The following is a 25503-nucleotide window of genomic DNA, read 5'->3' on the forward strand; positions in this document are numbered from 1 at the left end:
TGTGTCCACCATCTCTTTGGATAGCATGTTCCGTGTTTCACCGTCCTCTGGGGAAAAACATCCTCCCTCGTATCCCTTTGAAACCCCTTAACGTTTGTCTGCAAGATCCTTCCTACCATGATCATCCTTTCTTCTCCCTTCTCCCATTAGGAAGAAGATATAGGAATCTGAAAGCACGAGCCAGTAGGTTTAAGGACAGCTTCTATCCCACTGTTGCAAGGCTGTTGACCAGACCTCTTGGACAATAAGATAGACTCTTGACCTCACAACTTACCTCATTGTGGCCTTGCACCTTATTGTTTACCTGCACTGCACCTTGTCTCAACAGTAACACTTCATTCTACATTCCCTTGTTCTACCTCAATACACTGATAAGATGAAGCTTTTAACTGTACCTCTTTCCAAGTGATTAATAAACTAATTTAACAATTCATAGATGCCTTGCTCAGGAGACAGTTTATCATTCTTAACCCATCTATCTCCTTGCATAACTCTGTAATCTCGATCTGCCCCCCCCCCCCCCCAGCCTCTCCAGTCTCTTCTCATAACTGACATGGTCCATCCCAGGTGACATCCTAGTGAATCTCTTCTGCACCTTCTGCAGTACAACCACATCCTTCCTATAGAGTGGCGATGAGAACTGTACACAGTGCTCCATTGTGACCTGAGTTGTGTTTTATATAGTTTGACATAGGCTCCCTGTTTTTACAATTCTATGCTAAAGTAACTATTGTATTTGCTTACTTAACCACCAAGACTGCCTATGTTGTCTTCAGGGATCCCTGGACACCAGAACCTTGGTTTGACTGTTTCTCATTATTTCATTTTCTTTTGGGCATTGACAATAGAACAAAGAAATACAATAGAATCAATGAAAAACTACACACAAATAAAGACTGACAACCAAATGTGCAAAAGACAACAAACTGTGCAAATACAATAATTATATCAGATACTAATAAATAAATGAGTAAAAAAAATTGAGAACATGAGTTGTAAAATGGGCTATGGAATCAGTTCACAGTTGTGGAGAGTGAACCTACCCACGCTGGTTCAGGAGCAGGTTATGATGGCTCTAAACAGTGACTCCTTTGCTTGTATCTTCACAAACAGCTCTATTTCTATCTTCCATATCTCTTTTTTCCCCCCTCTTTTTCAAGGTTCTTTTGAAGACCCTGATCTGGAGTAACACTCTGACTTCAGTTCTTTGCCAGAATGGGACCCGCTCTCAGGGCCTCACGACTGGTCGTTTTTTGATATTCCAAGGACATGGCCTGAAAGACTAACGCGCCTTTAGGGTGCCAGATTTTCGTGGCTCTGGAGACAGGCTGATTCTAGGTCAGTGCCCCGACTGAGGTGTCGCAGGAGAACACGGAACACTGGGGGCGGCGGGTTAGCTGCCATAGGCTGTGTGTCCAGAGACCTGAGCCTTTCTGGGGCCAACTTTCTGGGCGCAGGGCCCGGAAAAAGCGAGGCAACAGACTTTTAACATCATAAATCAATGGTCCCCAAACACCGGGCCGCGAGGAAACGATATGCGTCAGCTGCATCTTTACCTCATTCCCTGGCACGCTCACTGTTAACCATATAGTAATTACAGCAGGGAAACAGGCCATCTCGGCCCTTCTAGCCCGTGCCGAACGCTTACTCTCACCGTCACTGTTAAACTTGAACGCACGCGAGGTCATCGGTGATACCCTCGCGCCAGCGACCGCTGCTTGGCCTCGAGTCACCGGCCGCCTCGCGCGGCGAGTGCCGTTGGTACCGGCCCGGAGCGCGGACAGGTGGGCGCCGCCTCGCGCGGCGAGTGCCGTTGGTACCGGCGCGGACAGGTGGGCGCCGCCTCGCGCGGCGAGTGCCGTTGGTACCGGCCCGGAGCGCGGACAGGTGGGCGCCGCCTCGCGCGGCGAGTGCCGTTGGTACCGGCGCGGACAGGTGGGCGCCGCCTCGCGCGGCGAGTGCCGTTGGTACCGGCCCGGAGCGCGGACAGGTGGGCGCCGCCTCGCGCGGCGAGTGCCGTTGGTACCGGCGCGGACAGGTGGGCGCCGCCTCGCGCGGCGAGTGCCGTTGGTACCGGCCCGGAGCGCGGACAGGTGGGCGCCGCCTCGCGCGGCGAGTGCCGTTGGTACCGGCGCGGACAGGTGGGCGCCGCCTCGCGCGGCGAGTGCCGTTGGTACCGGCCCGGAGCGCGGACAGGTGGGCGCCGCCTCGCGCGGCGAGTGCCGTTGGTACCAGCGCGAAGCGCGGACAGGTGGGCGCCGCGTCTGAACCTGTTTAGCACACCGAAATGTTCGTGGGGAAGCCGGTGCTAAAATATTCGCGGATGACCTAATTCGGGCTCAGGCTTTGGTAAGTAGCAGAGCGGCTACCTGGCTGCGAACTACTGAAAGTCATCCCTCGGCCGATAGATCCTACAAGGGGGGCGGGCGGGTGCGCACCCTGTCGCACTCCTCGCTCGGTCGGCCGCTCTCCGGTCCTTACCTTGTCCCCTCACTGGTGTCCGGCAATGATTTTATATGTCCATGCGAGGAAAATATGCGCTGTGTGTTTAATATTAAATTCGTCAGATAAACCCTTTTAGAAACGAAATTGAGTGAATTAGCCATTTATCAGTGACTTATAGTTGACTTACCTATATTCCGGTCGTGATTAACGCCCACACCCCCCCACCCCCCCACCCCCCCCGTCGGCCGGTCCGCAAGTATATTGTCAATATTAAACGGTCCGCGGTGCAAAAAAGGTTGGTGACTCCTGTCATAAATCAGCAAGTTGTTTGCTATGTCTCCCCTCTCACTGTGAAACGGGGACATGTCTTTTTCCCTTATTAGGGAGAGAGGGAGCCTGTGGTATAGGGGGTGAACGAGTAATCTTTGGGTACTGTAAGTCTGTGTCTTTATTGATGCTTTGCTGCATACTTGAGTGCTTGGTGGAGGGCCCCGATGCTTTTTTGCTGGTGAGGAGGGGGGCCTTGCTGCTGCTTGTGCATGGGAGGGGGCAGCCAGGGGTGGTTTAGGGTTCTGATGTTTAACTGTCATTTATTCTTTGGGGCACTCTGTTTTCGTGTATGTTTGCGAAGAAAAAGAATTTCAGAATGCATTTTGTATACATTTCTCTGACATTAAGTGTACCTATTGAGCCTGTTGGTTGTAGGGTATACTTGTTTCTGAACCTGGTGGTGTGGGATCTATGGCTCCTGTACCTCTTTCTTGATGGCAGCAGTAAGAAGAGAGTATGGCCTGGATGGTGGGGGTCCCTGATGATAGATGCTGCTTACTCATGCCAGTGCTCAATGGTGGGAGGGCTTTGTCTGTGAAAGACTGGGCTGTATCTGTCACTTTTTGTAGACTTTTATATTCTTGAGTATTGGTGTTTCCTCACCAGGCTGTGACGAAACCAGTCAGGATACCCCCCCCCCCCCCCACCCCACTGTGCATCTGTAGAAGTTTGTCAGGTTTTGATGACATGCCGAATCTACACAAACCTCTAAGAAAGTAGAGGTGCTGCCATACCTTTCTGTAGTGGCGCTTACGTGCCAGTCGCAGGGCTGAATCACTGATATGACAACACTAAGGAATTTAAAGTTACTAGCCCTCTCCTCCTCCAAGCCCCTAATGAGTCCTGGCTCACGGACTCTGCTCTACACCCCCCCCCCCCCATCCATTTCTTCCTCCAGTAGTCAATAATCAAACTGACATTTTACTGACGTTGAGTGAAAGATTGATGTTGCGCCACCAACCAGATTTTCAAACCCCCTCCTATATGTATCATTATCATTCTCTAACTCAGAACTACCACCCTTACTATTAATGTCGACCAATTTTCATGTCATTCACAAACTCGTGATTCATTCCTTTTATATGTAGAATCAAGTCATTAAAAAAGGACCCCAGCACAGATCCCTATGGAGTATCACTGATCAAACACTTCTAATCACAAAAACAATCTTTCTCTCCTGTCCTTCTTCCTATCATCATTATATGCCATGTCGTATGACGTAGATGATCATGGTCTTCCTGCTATCCATGACCATGATTGTTCTTGCCAAATTTTTGTACTGAAGTAGTTTGCCATTGCCTTCTTCTGGGCAGTGTCTTTACAATATGGGTGACCCCAGCCATGATTAATACTCTTCAGAGATTGTCTGCTTGGTGTCAGTAGTTGCATAACTAGGACTTGAGATTTGTAGCAGCTGCTCATATGACCATCAACCACCTGCTCCCATGGCTTCATGTGACCCTGATTCGGCTGATGAGGGGCTAAGCAGGTGCTACATCTTGCCCAAGGGTGACATGCAGGCTAGTGGAGGGATGGAGTGCCTTGTACCTCCTTTGGTAGAGGTATATGTCCACCTCACCACCCAATCCTCCTCCTCCTCCTATCACCAAGACAAGTTCAAATCCAATTTGCCAAATTACCCTAGACCCAATTGTGGAATGTAGAACCCTGTCTATGGGTTTACTGAAGACAATCAGGTGATTTTCCCTTTGAGGTACGTGAGATTTCAGATGCTGAAACATGGAGAAATCCACAAGATGCTGGAGGAAGTCAGTGGGTCAGGCAGAACCGTGGAGGGAAATAGATATCCTTCAGTCCAGATTAAAAAGTAGTTTTATTTGTCACATGTACATTGAAACACGGACAAATACGTCGCCTGGGGATGTGCTGGAGCAGCCCGCAAGTGTCACCATGCATCCAACACCAATGTAGTAGGCCCACAACTTCATCAGTCTTGATGAGGCGTTTTGGCCAGAAACATTTACTCTTTTCCATAGATACTGCCTGGCCTGCAAAGTTCCTCCAGCATTTTGTGTGTTATTGCTTGGATTTACAGCATCTGCAGATTTTCTCTTGTTTGTGGATGCCCACAACCTACTCGTTCTAATGTATTGGAACATGGAAGGAAAGCAGAACATTCTGAAGAAATCCATACAGTGAAGGGGAAAATAAACAAGCTCCTGACAGATAATCCTCCATGAGGACCATAACCTTGTCGTAGGGTTTGGAGCCTTGCATGCCTCAATGACTTGGAGAGCTATGTCAGGGCTTTATGCTTTGGCTCTGGGTAGGGTCACCCACTCCAAACAGGTCAGAGGGTAGAGGCCAGACTAAGTTTGGTCCACTGATCTTCCAGGTTTTGGGGTACAGCTCAGAGTTAACAACCCTGATGCTAAAACAAAATTGTTACAGAGACAGCAATGAAGAATCCTTCTGCATTTGAGCGCGATGGTATTCCTGAACCTCCACCTGGGAGTTGCATGACTGACAGTAATGAAAACAGAGAGGAAGCTACTGGCACAATGAAGGAAGCCCTGAATATCACCAGAGATTCAGGATCTTCATTGCTGCCCTAAATGTCAGTAGTGTAATGGGTAGTAAGTAAGTTTGTTCCAGACAATGGAATGAACTGAACTCCAATTAGTGATTACTGGTGCTGTTAAGTATTATGCTAACTGGTACACTATTGTGCCAGATGACAGCACTGAACCCAAAATGTCGACAGTCCGTTTCCTTCTATAGATGCTGCTTGACCCACTGAGTTCCTCCAGTGTTTTGTGTGACTTCTCCTCTGACAGACCAACAAGACTCAACCACTCACCACGAAGGCTACGTTAACTGCACAGCCCCCATCTGCTATTTCTTCAAAAGAAAAATTCAATCCAGTTAGTCGACAGAATCTGCCCTCTCGTTGGCTCTGTAGAACAATTCAGGAAATAGATTGCAGCTGCTCTCTCTGGGGTGTCAGCTGTGATTCAGCTGAGACAGAAGGCTCTGGTTGAAATCCCACCCCAGTCACTGGAGCACAGAACTCTCAGTGGATGGCTCGAGAGGTGCTGCCAGATCACCACCACTGAGGAGAAGGAGGATCCGAGATGCAGCTTAATTGTATCTGCGGCTCATGAGTCCAGCAGAGTCTAAATCCTTCAAATGTGAGGATAGAAAGTTGAGAGAAATGTGCAACTACCCCTCAGGAAGAAATTGGCTCTCAGCCCATTGTTCATTGAAGTGCTTTTGATTGGCAGGCGTTTGGGAGAAGAAGTAAGTAGAGTCACGGTAAATGAAGCCATGGCCCAAGATGAAAATGAAGTTCAAAGTAAATTTATTATCAAAGTATACTGTATATGTCACCATACACTAACTACCCTGAGATTCATTTTTCTTGTGGGCATTCATGGTAGATACAAAGAAACACATTAGAATCAATGAAAAACCTCACACAAAGATGGATAAAGTGCAAAAAATGACAAACTGTACAAATACAATAAATAAATAATATTCAGGACATGATCTGAAGAATCCTTGAAAAAGGAGTCCATAGATTGTGGAATCCATTCGGTGTTGAGGTGAGTGAAGTTATCCACCATAGTTCAGGAGCCTGATGGTTGAAGGGTAATAACTGGTCCTGAACCCAGTGGTGTGGGACCTAAGGCTCCAGTACCTCCTTCCTTGTAGCAGCAGCAAGATGAGAGCATGAAGGGGTATAAATGGATGGGCAATGGATAAAAGAGATTGAGAGCTGAAGGGCCTATTGTATATCTCCGTGACTCAATGACTTTATGATTTCATTGAACAGGCTCAAGGATTAGTGTTAATATAAACACTACCAAACATTAGGAAATTATTTTGCACAGAAAGAGTTCACATTGGCTCCCAGAAGAGTAACACACACAAAATGCTGGAGGAACTCAACAGGCCAGGCAGAGACTATGGAGGAAAATAAATAATCACTATTTCCATATAACCATATAATAATTACAGCACAGAAACAGGCCATCTCGGCCCTTCTAGTCCGTGCCGACGCTTACACTGACCTAGTCCCACTGGCCCGCACTCAGCCCATAACCCTCCATTCCTTTCCTATCCTTATACCTATCCAATTTTACTTTAAATGACAATACCGAACCTGCCTCTAACACTTCTACTGGAAGCTCATTCCACACAACTATCACTCTCTAAGTAAAGAAATTCCCCCTCATGTTACCCTTAAACTTTTGCCCCCAACTCTCAAATCACGTCCTCTTGTTTGAATCTCCCCTACTCTCAATGGAAAAAGCCTATCCACGTCAACTTGATCTATCCCCCTCGTTATTTTAAATACCTGTATCAAGTTCCCCCTCAACCTTCTACGCTCCAAAGAATAAAGACCTAACTTGTTCAACCTTTCCCTGTAACTCAGGTGCTGAAACCCAGGTAACATTCTAGTAAATCTTCTCTGTACTCTCTCTATTTTGTTGATCTCTTTCCTATAATTCGATGGCCAGAACTGTACACAATACTCCAAATTCAGCCTTACCAATGCCTTGTACAATTTTAACATTACATCCCAACTCCTAAACTCAATGCTCTGATTTATAAAGGCCAGCATACCAAAAGCTTTCTTCACCACCCTATCCACATGAGATTCCACCTTCAGGGAACTATGCGCCATTATTCCTAGATCACTCTGTTCTACTGCATTCTTCAATGCCCTACCATTTACTATGTATGTCCTATTTGGATTATTCCTACCAAAATGTAGCACCTCACACTTAATCAGCATTAAACTCCATCTGCCATCGTTCAGCCCACTCTTCTAACTGGCCTAAATCTCTCTGCAAGCTTTGAAAACCTACTTCATTATCCACAATGCCTCCTACCTTAGTATCATCTGCATACTTACTAATCCAATTTACCACCCCATCATCCAGATCATTAATGTATATGACAAACAACATTGGACCCAGTACAGATCCCTGAGGCACACCACTAGTCACCGGCCTCCAACCTGATAAACAGTTATCCACCACTACTCTCTGGCATCTCCTATCTAGACACTGTTGAATCCATTTTACTACTTCAATATTAATACCTAATGATTGAACCTTCCTAACTAACCTTCTGTGCGGAACCTTGTCAAAGGCCTTACTGAAGTCCATATAGACAACATCCACTGCTTTTCCCTTGTCAACTTTCCTCATAACCCCTTCAAAAAATTCAATAAGATTTGTCAAACATGACCTTCCATGCACAAATCCATGCTGACTATTGCTAATCAGACCCTGTTTATCCAGATAATTATATATACCATCTCTAAGAATACTCTCCATTAATTTACCCACCACTGACGTCAAACTGACAGGCCTATAATTGCTAGGTTTACTCTTAGAACTCTTTATAAACAATGGAACCACATGAGCAATACGCCAATCCTCCAGCACCATCCCCGTTTCTAATGACATTTGAAATATTTCTGTCAGAGCCCCTGCTATTTCTACACCAACTTCCCTCAAGGTCCTAGGGAATATCCTGTCAGGATCCGGAGATTTATCCACTTTTATATTCCTTAAAAGCGCCAGTACTTCCTCCTCTTTAATTGTCATAGTTTCCATAACTTCCCTACTTGTTTCCCTTACCTTACACAATTCAATATCCTTCTCCTTAGTGAATACCAAAGAAAAGAAATTGGATGCAAGAAAGATTTATAACTTTGCCATATTCTTTCCATTTCTTGATGATTGATATCAATCATCAAGAAATGGAAAGAATATGACAAAGTTATAAATCTGCCTAGAGCAGGCCATCCTCAAAAATTGAGTGACTGTGCAAGAAGGGGACTAGTGAGGGAGGCCACCAAGAGACCTATGACAACTCTGGAGGAGTTAAAAGCTTCAGTAGCTGAGTTGGAGAGACTGTGCATACATAAACTTGTCCGGGTGCTTCAACAGTCACAGCTTCATGGGAGAGTGGCAAAGAGAAAGCCACTTCTGGGGAAAAAAAATCACATGAAACATTAGCTAGAGTTTGCCAGAGGACATGTGGGGAACTCTAAAATCAGCTGGAAAAAGGTTCTATGGTCTGATGAAACTAAAATTGAGCTTTTTGGCCATCAGACTTAACGCAGTGTTTGGTGTAAGCCTAATATTGCGCATCATTAAAAGCACACCATCCCTACCGTGAAGCATGGTGGTGGCTGCATCGTGCTGTGGGGATGCTTTACTGCAGCAGGCCTTGGAAGGCTTGTGAGGTTTGAGAGTAAAATGAATACATCAAAATACAGGGAAATCCTGGAGGAAAATCTGATACAGTCTGCAAGAGAATTGTGACTTGGGAGATTTTTTTTCCAGCAAGACAATGACCCAAAGCATAAAGCCAAAGCTACACAGGAATGGCTTTAAAATGACAAGGTTAATGTCATGGTGTGGCCAAGTCAGAGTCCAGTGCATCAAAACATGCAGAGAAATCCATCGTTCATGTCAAATCAAATCTGAGAGGATTGTGCTTGGCAGCCCAAGCCACATTTCTGGTGGCAACATAGCATGCCCACAATTCACTAGCCCTGACCCATGTCCTTGGAGTGTGGGTGGAAAGCCACGTGGTCACGGGGAGAATGTACAAACCCTTTACAGATAGCGGGGGTGGGGGTGGAAATTGAACCCCAATCTTGCGGCTGGCTCTGTAAAGCATTTTTTTTTGATCCAGTGACAGTGAAAATTAGACAATTGTGTTTTCCAGGTCAGAATGGAGTGTGGTTTGGAGGGCAACCTCCATAGTGTCACAGAACTACACAGCACGGTAACAAGCCCTTTGGCCCAACAGGTCCATGCCAACAAAGATGCCCATTCAAGTTAGTTCCATTTTCTAGTGTTTGGCCTACAATCTTCTACACCTTGGCTATCAATGTACCTGTCCAACTATCTTATAAAACAAAATTCGAAATTCAAAGCAAATTTATTATTAAAGTGCATATACATCATCATATACAACCCTGACATTCATTTTCTTGTGGGCTCACTTTCAAGGACTCTTCATCTAATTTTCCTGATATTTATTGCCCATTTATATTATTATTTCTTCTTTTAGTATTTGCGCAGGTTGTCTTCTGCACTCTGGTTGAATATCTCAGTTGGGTGGTCTTTCATTGATTCTGTTATGGTTAATATTCTATAGATTTATTGAGTGAAATTATCCCCTTTGGTTCAAGAGCCTGGGGGTTGGGGGGTAATAACTGTCCCTGAACTGGTGGTGTGGATCCTGAAGCTCCTGTACCACCTTCCTGATGGCAACGGCAAGAAAAGAGCATGTCCTGGATAGTGGGGGGAGGGGGGTCCCCGATGATGGGTGCTGCTTTCCTTTGACAGTGTTTCATGTAGGTGTGCTCAGTGGTTCAGAGGGATTTACCCATGATGGACAGAGCCGTACGCACTACTTTTTGTAGGTTTTTCCATTCTTAAGAATTGGTGTTTCCAAATCAGGCATGATGCAGCCAGTCAATACACTCTCCACCTCACATCTATAGAGGCTTGTCAGAGTTTTGGGTGTCATGCCATGTAGATGAGGATATTTGCAAGCTTTAGGTGCCCTTATCCTTGTAGTTGGTACATGTGGTAGGGGAAATATTAGGAGGATTGTGCACATGATTAGAAAATGCTACAGACTGTTGCAAACTCAGCCAGCTCTATCCTGGGCATGAGCCTGTCCAGCATCACAGACATCTCCAAAAGGCAATGCCTCACAAAGGCCGCATCCATCATTAAGGGCCTCATCACCCAGGACATGCCCCCTTCTCATTACTACCATCAAGGATAAGGTACAAGAGCCTGAAGATAAACACTCGATGTTTCAAGAACAGTTTCTTCAAGGAAAATCAGCTCATGAACACTACCTCACTAATTTGCTCTTTTTGCACTAATTATTTAATTTTCATTTTTTATCTATCTTATAGCTTTATTATTATGAATTGCAATGTACTGCCACCACAAAAGAACAAATGTCAGGATGTGTGCCAGTGGTATTAAACCTGGTTCTGAGTAAAGAGAGATGTAGACTGTGCTAATGTGATAACAGGGAACCACACACAACGCCTACAAGTAGAGACATGGAATGCTGCAGCGACATCGGATGAGAGGCAACTTGATAGAGGTGTACATGATTGAGAGGCACGGACAGAGTGGACAGCCAGTGTATTTTTTCCCAGGGTCTCAATGACTAATATGAGAGGCCATCATTTTAAGGTGTTTGTTGGAAAGTATAGGTGAGAATATCAGAGGTAGGTTTTTTTGCACAGAGAGTACTGGGAGTGCAGAATCTCCAGGGGTGGTGGCTAGGCAGATTCATTAGGGACAGGTTTAAGAGAGTCGGTGGCGTAATGGGACTCGACTTTGAAGCGGATGGTCCTGAGTTCGAATCTAGCTGGGTCCCAGCAGCAGTATCTGCACAGAAGAAAGGCCTGATAATCTACTTCCGTATCTTGCCACGAAAACCCTGTGCTATCCATAGGGTCACCATGAGTCAACGGCAACTCAATGGCACTCAACAGCAACTAGAAGATAGTCTTACATAGGCACAGGGATAAAAGAAATAGGAAAGGTTATGGGCTCTGCAGCAGGGAAAGGTTAGATTGATCATAGAGTACATTTATATTGATTGAATTTATTTAAATCTTATACCCATCCCACAACGTGAGGGAGTAAAAATCTTTGCGTTATGGCTCTATCGCATTAGATTGATGCCTTTCCTATACCAGTGGTGATACAACCAGTCAGGATGCTCTCAATGGTGCCCCTTTAGGAGGTCTTGGTGATTTGGGGGCTCATGCTGAACTTCTTCAGTCACCTGAGGTGGAAGAGATGTTGTGCTTTTTATTTGCCACAAACCCGACATGTACAGTCCAGGTGAGATCTTCAGTGTTGTGTATACCGAGGAACTTGAAACTACTCGCCCTCTCAACTACAGATCCATTGATGGGCTGAGCCTGTCTCTGTTCCTGTAATTCACAATCAGCTCTTTTGTTTTTTTGGACATTGAGGGAGAGGTTGTTATCTTGGCACCACTGTGTCAGGGTATTAACCTCTCCTCTGGCACAACATCGCAGGCAGAGGGCCCATGTTCTATGTTGTATATTCTAAATACTGTAATTGTACCTTCCTTAACCACTTCCTCTGGGAGCTCATTCCATATCTGGACCATGTGGACATGGCTGAATTGGGTGGGGGGGGGGGGGGGTCTTAAATAGCAACTGATTAACTTGCTGGCTGATGCTGGTAGACTTGAACTCACAACACCAGATCATCAGCACAGTCAATGGAGTCTAGGACCAGAGGGCATAGCGTCAGAATAGAAGTATGTCCCTTTAGAACAGAGATGTGGAGGGATTTCTTTAGGCAGAGGGTGGTGAATCTGTGGAATTCATTGCTACAGTTGACCTTGGAGGCCTTGTCTTTGGGTATACTTAAAGTGGAGGTTGATAGGTTCTTGATTAGTAAGGTCATCAAAGGTTATGGGGCAGCACGGTAACACAACACTTTACAGTACCAGTGACCCAGGTTCAATTCCTGCTGCTGCCCACATGGAGCTTGTACATTTATCTGTGACCGCGTGGGTTTCCTCCCACAATCTAAAGATGTACCGGTTAGCAAGTTAATTGGTCATTGTAAAACTGCCTGGTGATTAAGCTAGGATTAAATCAGGAACTTGCTAGGCAGTGTGGGTCAAAGGGTTAGGTTTGAGAGGGGTAATAAATCAGCTGGGATGGAGTGGCAGAGCAGACTCTATGGGCTGAGTAGCCTAATTCTGCTCCTACAGTATGTTTTAAGCTCTAACAGCATCACACTCCAGTGACTTGTGTTACTTTTGTTATTCGCAGGCACAGTAATTTTTAGACCACTGCCAGCTCCTTCTAATTTAGTAGCTTGCAGAGCCTTGTACCCAAGGGGAACTTCTTCAGCAAGCCAGTACAAATCATGGCTATTTCAGCTCTGGACTAGTGACTTAGAAATAACTCTGACATCACCCAGTCACTCAGCAAAATCACTGACCTGCGTGCATGTTCCCTATGGTCACTGATGTTAAGCCCTGATAAAGTACAGTGGGGACATGTAAAGGCACAAAATAGACGATTCAATTAGCATTTATCATTCTGAACTTCATGCCAATGGCCTAGGAACAGCATCCATTACTGAACTTCTAAGGACGTAATTTCAAAACCTTCATTTTATGTCTCGGACAACTGGACAATTCCAAAAATGATAAAGTCAGCAGATGCTAGAAGTCCAAGGAACACACACAAAATGCTGGAGGAACTCAGCAGGTCTGGTGGCAAATATGGAAAAGAGTAAACAGTTGCCATTCTGAGTTGAGACGCTTCATCAAAAATGTTGACTGTTTACGCTTTTCCATAAATGCTACCTGGCCTGTTGAGTTCCTCCAGCATTTTGTATGTGTTGCTTGGACAATCCCAAAACTAACTTTTGCCTCTAACCTCTCCAGGTTGACCATCAAGTGCCCATTCACACTGACTGCATTTTATTCCCTCCCCCAACGAAACTCCACAATTTACTTACTCACCAGGAGAAACTTACACTGGCCAATTAAGCTACCAAGTCACATACTCTTGGGATGTCGCAAGGAACAGGAACATCCAGGGGAAACACAAGAGGTTCTGCAAATGCTGGGAATCTCATACAAAATGCTGGAGGAACTCAGCAGGTCAGGCAGCATCTATGGAAAGAACTAAATGGCCAATATTTCAGGCTGTGAACCTTCTTCAGGAATGGAAAGGAAGGGGGAAGAAGCCAGATTAAGAGGTGGAGTGGAGCGGAGGAAAAGGAAGGGAAGAAGTACAAGTTGGCAGGTGATAGATGAGACCAGGTGAGGGAGAAGGTGAGTGGGTGGTGAGGGTAGATGAAGTTAGAAGCTGGAAGGTGATGGGTGGAAAAGGTGAAGGGCTGAAGAAGGAGGACTCTGATAAGAGTAGAGAGTGGACCATGGAAGCAGGTGAGGAGAAGAGGAAGGGCAAGAGTGGATCCAAAATGGTGGGGGGTTGGAGAGAAGAGGGGAGGGGGAGAAAATTATCATAAGTTGGAGAAATCGATGTTCATGCTGTCAGGTTGGAGGCTAACCGCACGGAATATGAGGCTTTGCTCCTCCAATCTGAGAGTGGGAGTGGAGGAGGCCATGGAGTGGGAATGGGGAGTGGAATTAAAATAATTGGCCACTGGGAAATCCTGCCTGTTGCAGATGGAGAGAAGATGCTTGACAAAGTGGTTCCGTATCTGTGTCTGGTCTCAATGATGTAGAAGCAACTGCACTTGGGAGCACAGGATACAGACCCACACAAATCATAAAGGAGAACATACAGTTTCCACACCAACAGCACCAGAGGTCCGGACTGAACTGAGGTTGCTGGAACTGTAAGGTAGAGGCTCTAGAGCTGAGCCACTCTGGGCACAGCCTTGTCCTCCCCCGGCGTCTGCACTTCTTGAATCAGATTTGAGGGGAGTTTCAATGGCCTAACTCTGCTCCTATGTCTTGTGCAGTTGCTAGGTAACAAACACCAGAAATAATACAGGTTGTTCATTCCCCTCACCCCTACCTTCTCCGGTATCATCCTTATGGCTAATCACACCTTTTCCTACCCCCACTCCCTCTCACTTTCTGTAAGGATCACTCTCTACCCTGACTCCCTTGTCCACTCATCCCTCCCTCCCAGCACTTACCCCTGGAAATGGAACAAGTGCTACACCTGCCCCTTCTCCTCCTCCCTCACCACCAGTCATGGCCCCAAACAGTCCCTCCAGGTGAGGCAACACCTCACCTCTGAGTCTGTTGGTGTCATCTATTCTAAATGGTGCTCCCAGTGTGGGCTCTTCTCCACTGGTATGACCCAACACAGATCTGGGGACCACTTTGACAAGCACCTTCATCCTGTCCACAGCAAACAGTAGGATCACCCAGTGGCCAGCAATTTCAATACAACTTGCCATTCCCATTCTGACATTTCAGTCCTTGATGTGCTGAACTGTGTCCACTTCTCTACTGCCAAGATGAGGCCAAATTCAAGGTAGGAGAGCAACACCTCATGTTTTGTCTGGGTAGCCTCCAAACTGATGGCATGAATATTGATTTCTCTAACTTTTGATAAATTCCCCCTCCCTTCATCTCTCTTTTTACATTCCCCATTCTGGTTACCCTCTCAGCCCTTCTCTTCTCACCTGCCTGTCAAATCCCTCTAGGTTCCTCCCCCCCACCCCCCCCCCCCATGGTCCACGGTCCTCCCCTCTCTTCTTCCTTCTTCTTCAGCCCTTTATCTCTTCCACCTGTCACCTCCCTGATTCATCCTCCCTCCCCCCATGTTCCCTCTCACCTGGTCTTGCCTATCACCTGCCAGCTTGTTCTCCTTCCCCTCCACCCACCTTCTTAGTCTGGCTTCTTTTCCCATCCTGATAAAGGTATTCCTCTCCATGGATGCTGCCTGTCCTGCCGAGTTCCTCCAGCGGTATAGTATGAGAGAATGATTTCCCCACCATCACACAGTCCAATTGGAATTGACTGAGAACTGGGGGAACATTTGCATGAACACTGAATAATAATGAGGCCACTCTCCAGCTGGAGGAGCAACGTCTTGTATTCCATCTGGGTACCTCCAGTCTGATGGCCTGAATATCAATTTCTTCTTTTGGTGACCAAACTTTCCCCCTACCCTTCCTTTGTTCCCCACACTGACCTTTTACTACTTCTCACCTGCCTATGATTTCCCCTGAGTCCCTTCCACCTTCCTTTTTTTTCCTCCTCCCCTTGTTCTTTCCCACCCATCTAGCTTCACCTATTGCCTTCCAGCTAGCTTCTTTCCCTTCCCCACCTTTTTATTCAGGCATCTTCCCCTTTCCAGTCCTGAAGAAGCATCTCGGCCTGAAACATCACCTTTTTACTCTTATTTTTTCCCATTGATGCTGCCTGACCTACTCAGTTCATCCAGCATTGCACTAAATTATAAAACCATAGAAATACAAACATATAAAGCTCCCTATCCAGATGTGTGTTGCTCTGTCCTAGGCCACAAGAAACTGCAGAGTTGTTCACAAAGTTCAGCACATCAGGGAAAACAGCTTTCCCTCCTTGGACTCTGTCTACGCTTCTTGCTGCCAGTACATCAACCATCACAATCAAAGACCCTACCAAATCTGCACATTCTCTCTTCGCTCCCCTCCCATCGGGCAGAAGTTACAAAAGCATGAAAGGACCTTCCACCGGGCTCAAGGACAGCTTCTATCCTAATGTTCAAAATTCAAAGTAAATTTATTATCAAAGTACATGTATATCACAATATACTACCTGGAGATTCATTTTCTTGCAAGCATTCACAGTAGAACAGGGAAATACAATAGAATCAATGAAAGCTATGCACAAAAACAGGCAATCAATGTGCAAAAGGCAAACGGTGCAAATACTTACTTACTTTATTGTCACCAAACAATTGATACTAGAGCGTACAATCATCACAGCGATATTTGATTCTGCGCTTCATGCTCCCTGAAGTACAAATCCAAGTAAATAAAAATTTAAATTATAAATCATTATTAGAAAATAGAAAAGGGAAAGTAAGATAGTGCAAGTCAGGTCCGGATATCTGGAAGGTACGGCCCAGATCCGAGTCAAGATCCATTCAGCAGTCTTATCACAGTTGGAAAGAAGCTGTTCCCAAATCTGGCCGTACGAATCTTCAAGCTCCTGAACCTTCTCCCGGAGGGAAGAGGGACAAAAAGTGTGTTGGCTGGGTGGGTTGTGTCCTTGATTACCCTGGCAGCACTGCTCCAACAGCGTGTGGTGTAAAGTGAGTTCAAGGATGGAAGATTGGTTTGTGTGATGTGCTGGTCTATGTTCACTACCTTCTGCAGCTTCTTCCGGTCTTGGACAGGACAACTTCCATACCAGATTGTGATGCACCCTAGAAGAATGCTTTCTACAGTGCATCTATAAAAATTAGTGAGGGTTTTAGAGGACAGGCCAGATTTCTTCAGCTTTCTCAGGAAGTAAAGGTGCTGGTGGGCCTTCTTGGCAGTGGACTCTGCTTGGTTAGACCAAGTCATGTCATTTGTGATATTCACACCGAGGAACTTAAAGCTTTTGACCCTTTCCACCTGCGCACAACCGATGTAGATGGGGTCGTGTGGTCCGCTACTCCTTCTGAAATCAACAACCAATTCCTTTGTCTTGCTGACGTTGAGGGATAGGTTATTGTCTTCACACCATGCCACCAGGTTCTTAATTTCCTCTCTGTACTCTGACTCATCATTACCCAAGATATGGCCTACAATTGTGGTATCATCAGCAAACTTATATATTGAGTTCGATGGAAACTTGGCAACACAATCATGGGTGTACAGTGAGTACAGCAGGGGGCTGAGTAAACAGTCTTGTGGGGCACCAGTGCTCAGAGTGATTGTAGAGGAGAGCTTGTCCCCTATTTTTACAGCCTGGGTCCTGTCTGTGAGGAAGTTGAAGATTCAGCTGCAGATCTGAGTGCTAAGACCCAGGTTCCGGAGCTTAGGAATCAGTTTATTTGGAATGATGGTACTAAAGACAGAACTGTAGTCAATGAAAAGGAGCCTTACATATGAGTCTATTCTCCAGGTGTTCTAAGGAGGAATGTAGTGCCAGAGAGATGCATCTGCCGTTGACCCTGTTGCTCTGGTAGGCAAATTGCAAAGTGTCAAGGTTGACCGGTAGGCTATGGTTGATGTGTGCCGTAACCAATCACTCGAAGCACTTCATAGCAATTGATGTCAGAGCCACAGGTCAAATACAAAAATATAATGCTAATAAATAAATAATACTGAGACCATGACGTGAAGGGTCCTTGAAAGTGAGTCTGAAAGTTGTGAAATCAGTTCAGAGTTGGGGTGGGCGAAGTTGTCCACTTTGATTTAGGAGCCTGGATGGTTGTAGGGTAATAACTGTTGAAAAACCTTGTGGTGTAGGACCTAAGGCTCCTGTACCTCCTGCCCAATTGCAGCAGGTTATTGAATGGTCCCCTATTATAAGATAGGATAAAATGGAATCTTGACCTCACAATCTACCTTGTACCTTATCGTCTGCTTCCACTGCACTTCCTTGTCACACTGTGACATTTTTATTCTTTATTCTGCTATTGTTTTTTCTTGTACTACCTCAATGTACTGATGTGATGAGAAGATCGGTATGGATGGCATGCAAAACTAATTTATCATTTCACTAAGTTTTGCAGAGAACCTCTGTACATGTGACAATAAATAAACCGATTTGCCAATTTACGATAAACACAAGAGATTCTGTAGATGCTGGAAAACCAGAGCAATTTACCAATCTCTTTCAAGCTATAGTGGTAAAAGATTTCAACCCAACATTCAAGAACCAGAAGGCAAAATGACAGTCTTCACTTAGTGGCCAAGTTATGAGATACTGCCTATACCTAGTGAAATGACCACTGAGTCTATGTTTGTGATCACCTGCTGCTGTAGCCCATCCACTTAAGGTTTGAGGTGCTGTGCATTCAGCGCACCACTGTTGTAACATGTGGCTATTTGAGTTGCTGTCACTTTCCTGTCAGCTAGAATCAGTCTGACCATTCTTCTCTGACCTCTTTCATTAACAAGGTGCTTTGGTGCTTTTGCCCACAGAGCTGCTGCTCAGTGTATCTTTTTCACACCTAAATCTGTAAACTCTAAGGACCTGTGTGTGAAAATCCCAGGAGATCAGCAGTTCCAGAGATGCACAAACCAACAATCATTCCATGATTAGTCACTTGGATCACATTTCTTCCCCATTCTAATTTTTGGCCTGAATAACAACTGAAGCTCTTGACCATGTCTGCATGCTTTTATGCATTCAGTTGCTGCCACATGATTGGCTGATTAGATAATGGCATTAACAAGCAGGTGTACATGATTAAGTGGCCATTGAGTATTTTAACACTTGGCAACTTCTAGAATAAGACAAGACTATTTTTCCCTTTACATAGGATGGTGACATAGGACAAGAGACAGTGATTCAGCCCCTTGCGTTCTGATGAAGGGTTGCAGACCAGAAACATTTACTGTTTCTTTTTCATGGATGCCAAGTCTTTCCAGTGTCTGGTGTTAGCCCCTTAAAGCTGCTCCATCAGTCAATATGATCGTGCATGATCCAGATCTGGCCACTTTCTACTTCTCACTTAACTTCTGTGTAGTTTTAATCTTTGTGTTGAATATGTTCAATGACCCTTCTCCAAGATGGAGAGGATTGTGAGTTCCTGATATCCTGTGAGCAATGCTGTCTGGATTTTAGCCATCTAGTGCTTTGTTCCTGGTGGAGTCACCCATGGCAAGGTCAAGAGAGAGGTTCCAGACAAAGAGCAATCCAACCAAGACCTCAGCGGTGGAGCTGGCAGGAGATGATGTCTCATTACAATGAGAAAGTGGAGGAAGGCTGCAGCCGTGAAGGCTCCCCAGTCTTGCATTTAAAGCCACTGGATCCTGACCGTACAAGCACCATGTGGTGGCTGCTCATGCATCAGACTCCTCATGTTAAACAAAGTCGCGCACAGACACTCTCCATTCAGGGAATTCATCCTAACAACGTGGAGACAACTGTTCAGGAGAACATCATACTCGACTCAAACCATCACACTATTGCTATTCAACAACGACACTACCTGAGGTAAAAAGTTCCAAATGTTCCCTACACCACATGAGAAGGAACTGCATACCACCAGGTTCAGGAACAGTTATTACTCTAAACCATCAGGCTCCTGAACCAGTGTGGATAGCTTCACTCACCCCAACACTAAACTGTTCTCACAACCTATGGATTCACTTTCAAGGACTCTATAGCTCATGTTCTCAATATTATTTATTAGTTATTTGTTTTTATTATAATTATTTTGTATTTGCAGTTTGTCTTTTGCACTTTGGTTGTCTGCCTTTGTGTGTAGATTTTCATATTCTACATTGTACCACTGTGAAGAAAATAAAATTCAGGGTAGTATATATGTAATTTAACAATTTAACTTTGAATTTTTCATCTCCATCTTACACACATGGCCCCTCATTCTGGCAACACCCCCCCTACCCCGGGTTTCTAGTTTCTTGCTTGGAGGTTTTTCAGCTCTGCCCTGTCAGTCCTTCTCAATAAAGTCACCTCCAAAGTGTTATACATTCAGTCTTTCCTTTGTAAGTTAACCCTTTCATGTCTAGATTCAACCTTCTCCAAACTGCCTCCAGTGCAATTACATACAGATGTGCTCTCAGCTACTTTCTGTTTATTGGGTGGCACGGTAGCGCAGTGGTTAACGTAACACATTTACAGCACCAGCAACCGGGTTTCAATCCCCATCACTGTCTGAAAGAGTTTGCACATACTCCCTCTGACTGCATAAGTTTCCTCCCACAATCCAAAGATGTACAAGTTAGTAGGTTAATTAGTCACATGGATGCAATTGGGCAGCATGGGCTCATTTGGCCAGAAGGGTCTGTTACTGTGCTGTATTTCTAAACTAAAATGTTAAAATTAAATTTAAATTAAATTAAAATACCAACAAGCAATCAATTATGCAAAAGGAGACAAATAAGTAAATAAATAATATTGGGAATGTGAGTTTCAGTGTCCTTGAAAGTGGGTCCATGGGTTGTGGAGTCAGTTCAGTGTTGGGATGAGTTAGTGAAGTTAACCATTCTGGTGCAGGAGCCTGGTGGTTAAAGAGTAATAACTGCTGGCGGTGGTGTGGGAGTGAGGAGTCTAGGACCAGTGGGCACAGCATCAGAACACAATGACGTCACTTTAGAACCAAACTGAAGAGGAATTACTTTAGCCAGATGTTGGTGAATCTGGGGAATTCAAAGCCACAGACGGCTGTGGAGGCCAAGTCATTGGGTATATTTAAAGTGAAGGTAGATAGGTTCTTGATTAGTCAGGGCATCAAAGGTTAAGGGCAGAAAACAGGAGACTGGGGTTGAGAGGGAAAATGGATCAGCCATAATGGAAGGAAAATAATGAAATGCAATTGTGAGAAAGTATACATAAATAAATACTGACAAATACTAATATGGAAAAGAAAACAAATCATGCACATAAAATATGATTAAATAATACTAAGAACACAAGTTACGGAGTCCTTAACACCAAGACTGTAGGTTGGAGTGAGTGGAGTTATCCACGCTGGTCAGGAGCCTGATGGTTATAGAGCAATAACTGTTCTGATGTGGGACCTAAGGCTCCTGTACCTCCCTCCCGATGGTAGCAGCAAGAAGAGGGAATCACCTGGGTGGTGAGGGTCTTTGATGATGGATGCTGCTTGTAATACTCACTCAGTGGTGGGCAGGGCTTTGCTGTGATGCGCTGGCTGCAGCCGTCGCTTGGACCCTCCGGCAGATTGTTGGTTGCAATATAGAATTTCCCCATTTAGCCCCACTAAGCCTGATGCTGGCAAATCACCCCCTTTCGTGGTTTATGCCCCTTCTTGTAAATTCCCCTTGAATCAGCTTTCAGGCAGCGAAAACCAAAAAAAAGTAAATTACAATCAGAAACACAAAGGAAATGAAAGTTCCCTGTCATTGAACCGGGACCTCTCTGTACCCTGAGCCAAGTATAGATTTGGGACCACACAGTCATTCGCCAACTTTTCACTCCAACAAAGCTAAGATTTTAACAACAATCAAATTGCTGCATGAACTCAGCGGGTCGAGCAGCATCGGAGGGGGTTGAGGGACAATGTAAACTATCGAGATTTCGTGTCAAAACCTCAAATTGCGGCTCAGGATGTCTCGGGACGGCGTGTTGCTCCAGATTCCAGCATCTGCAGTTTCTCGAGTCCCTGAAGGTTTGCTTCAATCGGTTATACCATTTTTAAGACCATAAGATATAGGAGCAAAGTAGGCCATTCGGCCCGTTGAGTCTGCTCGCCATTCTATCATAGCTGATTTATTATCCCTCTCAACCCCATTCCCCTGTCTTCTCTCCGTAACCTTTGAATCCCAGTTGCGTTACGGCTTGTAATGGCAACTGTTCTGCCCCAAGACCGCAAGAAACGGCAGGGAGATGTCACACAGCCCAGTCCATCACGCAAACCGACCTGCACTCCATCTACACTTCCCGCTCCTTCGTCAAAGTAGCCAAGATCATCGAAGACCCCCTCCCCGGTCATTCTCTCCTCTCCCCTCTCCCAGAACATACAAACGCCTGAGACCACGAGCCGCCAGGCTCAAAGGCAGTTTCTAACCCGGCTGTTACCAGATTATGGAACGTACCTCTCACACTCTGAACGATGAACTCTTGATCTCTCGGTCTACCTCGATTCGGCCCTTGGCATTTTATTTGTCCGCCTGCACTGTACTTACTGAAACACTGTATTCTGTAACCTCTTTTCCATTGTACTACCTCCAAGTAATAATACATGGAATAATCTGTCTAGACTGTACGTAAACTTTTCAACGAGTCACTTATTATGTGTCAATAATAAACCGATAATAGGATCCAACACCCAGTTCCCAAATTTTCCAACAGCTCTATCGCTTTCTGCTGCCGATAGAGCCAGCCACACTACAGTCCGGGGCTTACAGACTGCTGACGGACGAATCCGGTTTAAAAAGGGTATTACCTCTCCCGTTTGACGTGAAGCAGCAGTACTGACCGCCAGCAGCTCGGAGACCCGTCAGCGAGTTGGAGGAAGCGGTTCTGGGAGTGTACCTCCTCCTTCGCGTCGACCGCCGGGGATCACCCAGTCCACACTTCCCCGCCCCCTCCGCTCCGCGGGCGCCTGCTCTCGGACCGAGCCTCCGTGGGGACCGCAGCGAGCGGCCCACCGCAGCTAACATCTGCCGAGTGCCCGCGGAGTCACTGCCGGCACTCGTCTATATTTGGAGACGGGGATCAGGTTTCAGTGGAATGCCCTGTATCAGGAGTTCTTACAGCAGGCTCCCTCCGCTCAGGAGCCTGGAAACTGGGAGTTCGCCGGATCTCTGAAACTTCAGGACAAAAAAGCTTTTCTGCATTGGACAATAAATCGGTCAGGGATACAACAGATCTAATCCGTCCGTGGTAATCAACAACCTGGCAGCAGGAATTTAACATTGAGTTAATTAAGATTACCGTATTACTTAAACTGGAAAGGGTTCACGAATGTGTTACTGGGACCAGGGGACTTGAGTTATAAGAGTCTGGATAGGTTAGGAGTAACAGACACAAAATACTGGAGGATCTCAGCAGATCTGTGGAAGGGAATAAACAGTGGATGTTTCAAGCCGACTGTTCATTCCTCCTCCCCTGGTCTTATCTATCACCCACCAGCTCCTACAACTTTTCCTCTGCAATGCAACACACACACACACACACACACACACACACACACACACACACACACACACACACACACACACACACACACACACACACACACACACACACACACACACACACACACACACACACACACACTCCAGGCCAGACAGCATCTCATGTGTACTGGGACATTTTTTCCCTTGGTGTGTAACAAGGCTGAAGGGTACATAGAGTAAAGGTTTAAAAAATTAACTTTATTTCTCACATGTACATCAAAACATACAGTGAACTGTGTGGTGTGCATCAAATCAAATCAGTAAGGATTGTGCTAGGGACAGCCTGCAAGTGTCACCACACTTCTGGCACCAACGTAGGATGCTCACTGCTTACTAACGCTAACCAGTACGTCTTCGGAATGTGGGAGGAAACTGGAACACCTGGAGGAAACACGTGGTCACAGGGAGAATGTACAAACTCCTTACAGACAGCAGCAGGTATTGAATCCTATCGCTGGTGCTAAGAAACATTGAGCTAACCACAACACTATCCCAAGAGGCTTATAAAATCATGAGGGGCATAGATAAAGTGAATGGTCACAGTCTTTTACAGAGGGTAGGGAGACTAAAATTAATGTACCTGGGTTTAAAGTGAGAGGGGAAATGTTGAAAAGGGTGTGTAAGTGAAAACTTTCACACACAGTGTGTTTGGAATATGGAACACATTGCCCGAGGAAGCTGTAAATGTACAGACCTCTACAATGTCTAAAAGAGTCTAGACAGATGCATGGATAGGAAAGGTTTATAGAGAAATGGACCAAGTGCAGGCAAATGGAACTAGATATGGTGGATGAGTTGGGCCAAGGTCCTGAAGAAGGTCTCGACCTGAAACGTCGCCTGTTTATTCCCCTCCGTAGATGCTGCTTGGCCTACTGAGGTCCTCCTGCACTTGTGTGTGTGGCTTTGGATTTCCAGCACCTGCAGACTTTCTCCTGTTTACAAAAGGCCTGTTCCCATATTGTATAACTCTGAAATGACCAGATGAAAAATCTCAGCCTGAAATGTTCACTGTTCATTCCTCTCCCTAGATGCTGTCTGACTTGGTGAGTTCCTCTAGCATTTAGTGTGTGTTGCTCTGGATGTCCAGTGCCTGCAGAATCTCTTGTGTTCATGATTCTAACATGATATAGACTTAAAATATTACCAGCAGATATAACAACAATTGAAGAGCTGGATTCCCAGGAAGGCTCAACAGCTTCAGCTCTGTCCTGTGGGAAGTTGGCCTGAGGATTAAAAAATTTGAAAGATTAACTTTATTTGTCACATGTAATCAAAACATACAGTCAAATGTGTTGTTTACGTCAATGACCAATACAATTTGTGGATTGTGCTGGGCAGCCCACAAGTGCCACCATGCTTCCAAGGCCAACATGGCATGCCTGCAACTTACTAACCCAGACCAGTACGTGTTTGGAACGTGGGAAGATACCCGAGCACCCAGAGGAAACCCACGCAGTCACAGGGAAAACGTACAAACTCAGATAGCAGTAGGAACTGAACCCGGATCGCTGGCATTGTAAAGCATTAATGCTAACCGATATGTCACCATGTTGTAATAACTGTTGCAATATTTGTTTTTAGGATGCCTGACCTATAGGTACAGTAACTCCAGGCATCTTCCCTACAGTCAACTCATTTAGTTCAAAAAGTAATAAACACTGATTTCACCCACATCCTGAAGTGTAAAGAATTGACAATGGTATTTTTATATGAAGTAAATCAATGGACAACTGCATATGAGGGGTGTTTATACAACTTCGAGTCAGAGAGTCAAAATTAATATGGCACCAAAACAGGCTCTTCAGCCCAACTCATCTTGATGGTATGAATGTTGTTGATTTCTCCTTCTGGTAAAATAATAGATGCTGCCTGGCCTGCTGTGTTCCACCAGCATTTTGTGTGTTGTTTGAATTTCCAGCATCTGCAGATTTCATCATGTTTGCTCCCCCCTTCCTTTCCTCTTTTCCCCACTATGACCTTCCACCTTTTCTCAACTTGCCAATTACTTCCCCCGGTTTCCCTCCTCCTTCCCTTTCTCCCATGGTCCACTCTTCTCTCCTATCAAATTCCTTCCTCTCCAGCCCTTGACCTTTCCCATCCACCTGGCTTCACCTATCACCTTCCAGCTAGCCTCCTTTTCCTTCCCCCACCTTTTTATTCTGAAACCTTCTCCCTTCCTTGCCGGTACTGAAGAAATGTCTTGGCCTGAAAGTTGACTGTGTCTTTGTTTCCATAGATTCTGCCTGGCCTGTTGAGTTCCTCCAGCATTTTGTGAGTCACTTCTTCTTGTAGCTTGTTCCATGTATGCATCACTCTCTGTGTTAAGAAGTTACTCCTCAGATCCTTAAACCTAGAGAAGATCCCTTCTCTCTTTAAACCTATGCCTTCTAGTTTTTGATTCTCC

General features: G+C 45.4%; 1 protein-coding gene across 2 annotated transcripts in view; it reads right to left on the reverse strand.

Annotated features, from left to right (window-relative positions):
• Positions 1-22597, reverse strand: part of palld (palladin, cytoskeletal associated protein) — a 490195-nt gene extending 467598 nt beyond the window's left edge. For both annotated transcript variants that reach the window (XM_073047881.1, XM_073047880.1), the window contains exon 1: positions 22364-22597. The gene's annotated coding sequence lies outside the window, so the exon portion shown is untranslated. The remainder of the gene's footprint in view (positions 1-22363) is intronic.
• Between the last annotated feature and the right edge of the window lie 2906 nt (positions 22598-25503).

This window comes from Hemitrygon akajei, chromosome 6, assembly GCF_048418815.1.
Source record: "Hemitrygon akajei chromosome 6, sHemAka1.3, whole genome shotgun sequence".
Lineage (NCBI taxonomy): Eukaryota > Metazoa > Chordata > Chondrichthyes > Myliobatiformes > Dasyatidae > Hemitrygon > Hemitrygon akajei.